A 7,256-nucleotide genomic window follows, 5' to 3' on the forward strand; every position below is an offset into this window, starting at 1 on the left:
TGTTTGAGACTTCCGAAGCTTGGTGCACTTTTTAAATGTTTTAGCTGTTCACATTTGTTTGTCTCTTGACCCAGTGACACATAAAGGTGTCAATCTCTCTGGTTTGAAATGGGTCATATGAGGCATGTAATGTGAAGAATTGTTACCTTACAATGTTCCCTTAAGCAAAATTGAATTTGCTTTGAATTTTTGGTCTTGCCTAGACTGATAATAAAACTCTAACTCCTGCCCACCTAAAGTGTGATGTTTACTATTACGGAAACAACACTGGCAAACATTGAAAAGGCTTTCTGTAGCTGGGATATGGTATGCAGCTGTAGTTAAGCAAGCAGTCTTTAAAAGGTGCTGTGAACACAAGCCAGCAGGTAAAAATGAAAGCCGCACCCTTACCCTAGATTAGAGGTTTAAAAATTCCACTAGTCTTCACACTGGACAAGAGGTTGTCCAGGGAGTTTAGAATCTAAGAAGTTTCAAGGAAGTTAGTTTACCTTTGAGTTAGGTCATAAGTCCCCTCTGTGATTGCTGTACATGAATACATAGCTCTTTGTAATATTTTTTGGAAATTTGAGATTATCAAGATACCAATGTCCTGCCAGATTAAGAGTATATTGTAGAGCTGAACTTTGAGTTACTGTGCAGTTTTTTTTTTTCATGCTGTCATTTGTAATATGTTTTGTGAGAATCCTTGGGATTAAAGTTTGGGTTGCAAGAGAAAAAAAGAAAAGAAAAGAATCCGCCTGCCAATGCAGGGGACACAGGTTCAAGCCCTGGTCCGGGAAGATCCCAGGTGCCGCAGATCAACTAAACCCATGGGCCACAACTACTGAGCCTGCGCTCTAGATCCTGGGAGCCAGAACTGCTGAGCCCCCGTGCCACAACTACAGCAGCCCGCACGCAACGAAGACCCAATGCAGCCACACAAAAAAAGAGACGATACTGGCCAGGTGATCAAGGGTAAAATCGTTTGTCATAAGTCCTGTTGATGGTGTGTATCCTTGATGTGACCTGAGGAGAATGGCATTTTTATCTCTGTCTGGATCTTCCGCCCCAAACCCCATAACTCCAGACCAACCATAAGAAAAACATCAGAAAACAAACAGACAAACAAATTGAGGGACAAAATACCTGACCAGTCCTCCTCAAAACTTTCAAGGTATCAAAACCCAGGGATGTCTGAGAAATGTCACAGCCCAGAGGAGACTGGGACAGAAAAAGGATGTTAGGGGAAAACTAGGGAAATTCTAATCAACTGTAGACTTTAGTTAATAACAATGTATCCATCTTGGTTCCTCAGCTGGATAAACATGTCGTGTTAGAAATAGGGGTACTGGGTCAGGGTCCACGGCACTCTGTACACTCTGTACAGATCTTTGCAACTTTTTTGTAACTAAGCTATTCTAAAATTAAGCGAGTACTGAACAGAGACAAGAATGTTATTTCCCTGATTTGAACATGCCTGAGTTTCTTTTCATGGTCACATTTTTGCTATCTGGATGTGTCTTGGAATCAGTAGCAAAGGAGAGTTGCCAGCCCCCGGGAAGATGTGGGTGGTTTGCAGGTGGCTTGCTCTGGAGCTGAAGACCACGGTGGGAAGTCTGCAGCCTCAGGCTGCATTTAGAACCATGGGAGGGGATGGGCCAGCTCAGTTAGGGATGGAACCTATAAATAAAACTTTTTTCTTTTCCATTATGGCTTATCACAGGATATTGAATATAGTTCCCTGTGCTAGACAGTAGGACGTTGTAGTTTATCCATCCTATATTTAATAGTCTGCATCTGCTAACCCCAAACTCCCAATCCAACCCTCCCTCACTCTTTCTCCCCCTTGGCAACCACAAGTCTGTTCTCTATGTCTGTGAGTCTGTTTTTGTTTCCTAGACGAGTTCGTTTGTGTCGTATTTTAGATTTCACATATAAGTGAGATCATATGATATTTGTCTTTCTCTTCTGACTTACTTCACTTAGTATGATAATCTCTAGGTCCATCCACGTTGCTGCAAATAGCATTATTTCATTCTTTTTATGGCTGAATAATATTCCATTGTATATATGTACCACATCTTCTTTTTTTTTTTTTTTTTTTTAAATTTATGGCTGTGTTGGGTCTTCGTTTCTGTGCGAGGGCTTTCTTCTAGTTGCGGCAAGCGGGGGCCACTCTTCATCGCGGTGCGCGGGCCTCTCACTATCGCGGCCTCTCTTGTTGCGGAGCACAGGCGCCAGACGCGCAGGCTCAGTAATTGTGGCTCACGGGCCCAGCCGCTCCGCGGCATGTGGGATCTTCCCAGACCAGGGCTCAAACCCGTGTCCCCGGCATTGGCAGGCAGATTCTCAACCACTGCGCCACCAGGGAAGCCCTACCACATCTTCTTTATCCATTCATCCATCAGTGGACATTTAGGTAGCTTCCATGTCTTGGCTATTGTAAATAGTGCTGCAATGAACATTGGGGTGCATGTATCTTTTCTTTCTTTCTTTCTTCTTTCTTCCTTTCTTCCTTTCTTTCTCTCTCTCTCGTTCTCTCTTTCTCTCTTTCTTTCTTTTTTCTTTCTTTCTTCTTTTATTGTCACACGGCATGTGAGATCTTAGTTCCCTGACCAGAGATGGAACCCATGCCCCCTGCACTGGAAGCACGGAGTCTTAACCACTGGACCACCAGGGAAATCCCAGGGGTGTATGTATAGTTTTGAAGTAGAGTTTTCTCCGGATCTATGCCCAGGAGTGGAATTGCGGGACCCTATGGCAGCTGTATCTGTTCCTGCACGTCTCACATCAACCACCTGCACTCCAATCCTTGCTCTCAACGTCATCTTCGGGGAACCCAACCTGCGACAGGGACCTTGACAAGAAGAAATGGCTCAGGGAAAAGCTACCTGCACAGGGAGGAGATAGAGGCCATCGTCCCTGGGGTGCGGCGGGGAGAGTGGGCACAGAGATTTGTCATTTCACCCCCGATACTCATCTCAGCCCTCCTGGCTGCCCCACTCTAGGTCACCTCGGGATACAGAGGTGACCCGGTTAGAGTCCCTGCCTGTGCAGGAAGCTGGGGGCACCAGCGGGTCTGAATCATATTAGTGCAGGGCCTCCCCCGCGGCACTGGGGTTATTCGGGGCGGGTCATCCTCTGCTGAGGGCCCCTCCTGGGCACTGTGTGGGGTTTAGCAGCAGCCCGGGCCGCACCCATTTGATTCCAGGGGCCCCTCCCCCCCAGTTGTGACAACCACAGATTTTCCCCACACATCACGGAAGAACTGGGTGAGGCACCGGATGGCCCTGGGCGAGGACAGCTGTGTTGAAGCAACCAGCCTGGCCCAGGGCAGGGTCTGTCCCAATCCCGTCAGCGCCTGCATTTAGAACTGCCCCTTTCCTCTCCCACCTCCCCTGCCCTGCAGTGGTCTCCGAGACATCATCCCCATGTAATAAGTCACACCTTCTCAGTTTACTGTTTGCTGCCCTCGCTAGAACGTGAGCTCTTTGAGGACAGGGATGCGGTTATGTCCCCAGCACCTAGAAGAGTGTCTGCTGTGTAGTAGATGCTTCATAAATTCTTGCTGAATAAAGGAGTTGAATAAAGGGATGAGTGGATGAATGAATGAAGGTTACAGTGGAAAGACGGGGGAGATGCCCTTTCTGGCTCTCGGGGGTTGGGAGATCAAGTGAAAGATCCGTCCTAAATAGGCTGACCAGCCTTCTGGGGTTCCCCGGGACTGAGGGTTTCCCCAGAGTTCCAGCGCTCAAACCTAAGCAAACTGGGGGCGGTTGTTGGTCACCCTATCTAAACACAGTAACAATTCCAGCTGCAGTAGCAATGGCCAATGACCTCTACGGTCTTATTGACCATGCACAGTTCTTTACCTGGCGGGGAAGGGTGGGCCGGGATTGGAATTCTGGTGATCCAGGGCGGGTGAGGGTACACCCCAGGCTTGTGTAGGGGAGTCCAGGAAGGTTCTGGAGGAAGTGACAGTGACACAGGAGGGAGGGAGGAGTCGAAGGAAGAACGTCCCACATGACAACGTGTGCCAATGGCCCTGGGCCCAAGATCACACCTGACCAGGGCTTGCTTTTTTTTTTTTTCTAATTTACTTTTTCCCACATGGATATGCAATTGTCCTAATGCCATTTATTGAAAACTCCTTAATTTCCCCACTTTCTGTCATATCAAGTTCTCATATATCTGTTTCCGGACCTTTATTCTATACCATAGAGCTATACGTCCCATCCTTGCACCACTAGGGCTGTTTCATCACTATAAGTTTATTTTTTATTCATTTATTTTTTTTGGCCGTGCCGTGCGGCATGTGGGATCTTATTTCCCTGACCAGGGATCGAACCCGGGCCCCCTGCAGTGGAAGCTCGGAGCCTTAATCACTGGACCTCCAGGGAAGTCCCCAGGGCTTGCTTTGACATCCATCGAATGGTGGCAGGTGGGCACGGGGAGCAGCTGTCTGTGAACCATCCTGTGTAGAAATGCAGGGTGGAGGGGAGGACAGATGGAGCGGGAGGGGAAGAAGCGGAGGAGGGAGGGAGGGAGGGAGGGCAGGCGAGAGACAGAGAGTTTCCGGAGACAATAGCTCTGGCCCTGTCCTAGGGCATGAAAGCTGAAAATAGCTCCTAGTGCCGGGAGCCTTGGAGCCGGAGCCTGGGAGCCAGGGTGACTGGCTCTCCTCCCTGGTGTGTGTGTGTTGGGGCGGGGGGGGGGGGGGGGGGGGTGGGGGATGGCTCTGGGCTTCTCAGGCTGGGAATGGGGTGCACAGAGCAGGGACGGAGCAGGGACCCTTCTCTCTGGGACCTCGTGGGCCATCCTCAGCTCACAAAGCTGAGCCACTCCTGGCCCTACGAGTGGGGGGCTTCTCCTCCCTGTCCCCTGGATCACATCCCCTCACACACAACTTCCCCGTGTGTGTTCCCAGCAACCAAGAGAATCTGTTTTTAAAAGATTTGGGGGAGGGGGGTAAACATACAAACAAGAGCAGAATGGATGCTTTTTCAGAATGTGAATGGCTCTGTGTAAGCCCACCCCCAGGGTAACCACAGTCCTGACCTCTAACACCCTTGACGAGTCAGACTTGGTCTGGGCTTGCGGACCCACGGAAGCTTCCTCATCCCCTCCTTCAGATCCCGTCGCTCCCTCGGCGTCTTTGTGAGAAGCACCCGGGGAAGTGGGACTGCTAGGCGGTACTGCTGCTAGAACTCCACCTGGGCTCCACCAGGCTCCAGCCCCCCGCCCTGTGCACCTCTCTGACCCTGAGGCACCTCAACTGGTAGGAACCGCATCACCTTCCCTCCTGGGACTTGTGACACTTAAGGGAGACACCGAAAGGACAAGCCTTTGGCTCCCTGGCTGGCAAAGAGCAGGTACTCAATTGTCATAAGTGTCCGTATCAGTGAGGGTTCTCCAGACAAACAGAATCCATAGGGTGTGTGTGCGTATATACACACACACGTACATATGTACACGCATACAAAAATATACAGCTGTGTATATATGCAGTATGCATACACACATATACACATATAGTATATACAATACACACAGACATATACACTATACATACACACATGTAAAATGCATAGTTTGTATATATACAGTATGTATACACACATATACACATAATATATACAATACACAAAGACATATACACTATACATACACACATATAAAATGCATAGTTTGTATATATACAGTATGTACATATACGTATAACACATGCAATATACACACCTAGGTACATATATATCATACATATATACACACATACAAAGATATTTAGGTGTGTATATAGACAGTATACATACATACACATATAATATATGCAATACATACACGTACATACATATAGACACACATATACACCTACATATAAAAGCATACAGCATAAAAATATATATGTACTGTATATATAAATTCATCATATACATACATACATATATCATATATATAAGATATATACACATACATATATACAATGTATACACACACATACACACCTATATGTAAATATGCGCATGTACATACACATATAAATACATACGCAAGTGTGTATATAATAGTATATACAGATATACATATAATACCTAGAAACATATACACATACAGGTATACAACATATATACACACCTATATATAAATATACACTGTATACATAGATACATACAGTGTACATATACTGTATATATTCACACCCATATATCAATATATATCAATATATACAGCATGTTCACATTTATAATATGTATACTATATATATACACATACATACATGTATACAATATATACACACAAATATATAGGCTTGTATATATACTGTATATAGTACTTACACATATACTACAAACGCACGCACACATAAACATATGTGTATACATATATATAATATGTATAAACACATATACAAATTAATAGGCTTGTATATATTCAGTATTTTTACCTATATAGTTTTGTTTTAAGGAGTTGACTCATGTGACCGTGAGGAAGGCAAGTCAGGGCAGGACTCTGGGCTGGAGACACAGGCAAGAGCTGATGTCCCAAGGCCATTGGAGGAACAGTTCCCTCTTTCTACGGGACCTCATTTTTCTCTCCAGTCCTTCAACTGATGGATGAGGCCCACCCACGCCGCGGCATTGACAATCTCCCTTACACAAAGTGGACCAATTTCAGTGTTCATCTCTTCTGAAAAATGCCTTCCTGGCCACATCTGGAATAATGTTTGTGGTTGCCGGGGCCCCACGCAGTGCACACGTGAGATTAACCATCCCCGTGGCGATGATGACACTTTATTTTCTCCCTTGACCATTGTCACTACTATTCCAATTAAAATGGCAGCGCCATGAGGGCAGGGCATTTCCTTTTTTGCCAGTACTGAGCGTCCAGGGTCTGGTGCCTAGCATAGGCTAAATACATGGCATTTTTGTGAACAGAAGCCGGGATTCCGGCTGTCATATTTAATGAGGAATTATAGTCTTATTATTGGGGGGGGGGGGGGGGGTGGTCACGGTACGTCAAGGGCGGGAGTCGAACCCGCCACCCCAGGCCCCGAGGGGTCTCCCCGGGTCCCCATTTCGGGCCGGTGGGGGTGGCCGGGGCAGCCGAAGACGTGCGTGCGTGCGTGCGTGAGAGGGGGTGTGTCCACGGGGTGGGCGGCGCTCGCCACGAGTGAGTGGTTCAGTCCAGCCCCGGCTCATTGTGCGCGCCTCACGCCGGCCCGAGTTGGCAGCAGCGCTGGAGTCCCCGGGCCTCTGACCACAAAGGGGGAGCCGGGG

The sequence above is a fragment of the Eschrichtius robustus genome, chromosome 2 (genome assembly GCF_028021215.1).
Source record: "Eschrichtius robustus isolate mEscRob2 chromosome 2, mEscRob2.pri, whole genome shotgun sequence".
In the NCBI taxonomy this organism is placed as follows: Eukaryota; Metazoa; Chordata; class Mammalia; order Artiodactyla; family Eschrichtiidae; genus Eschrichtius; species Eschrichtius robustus.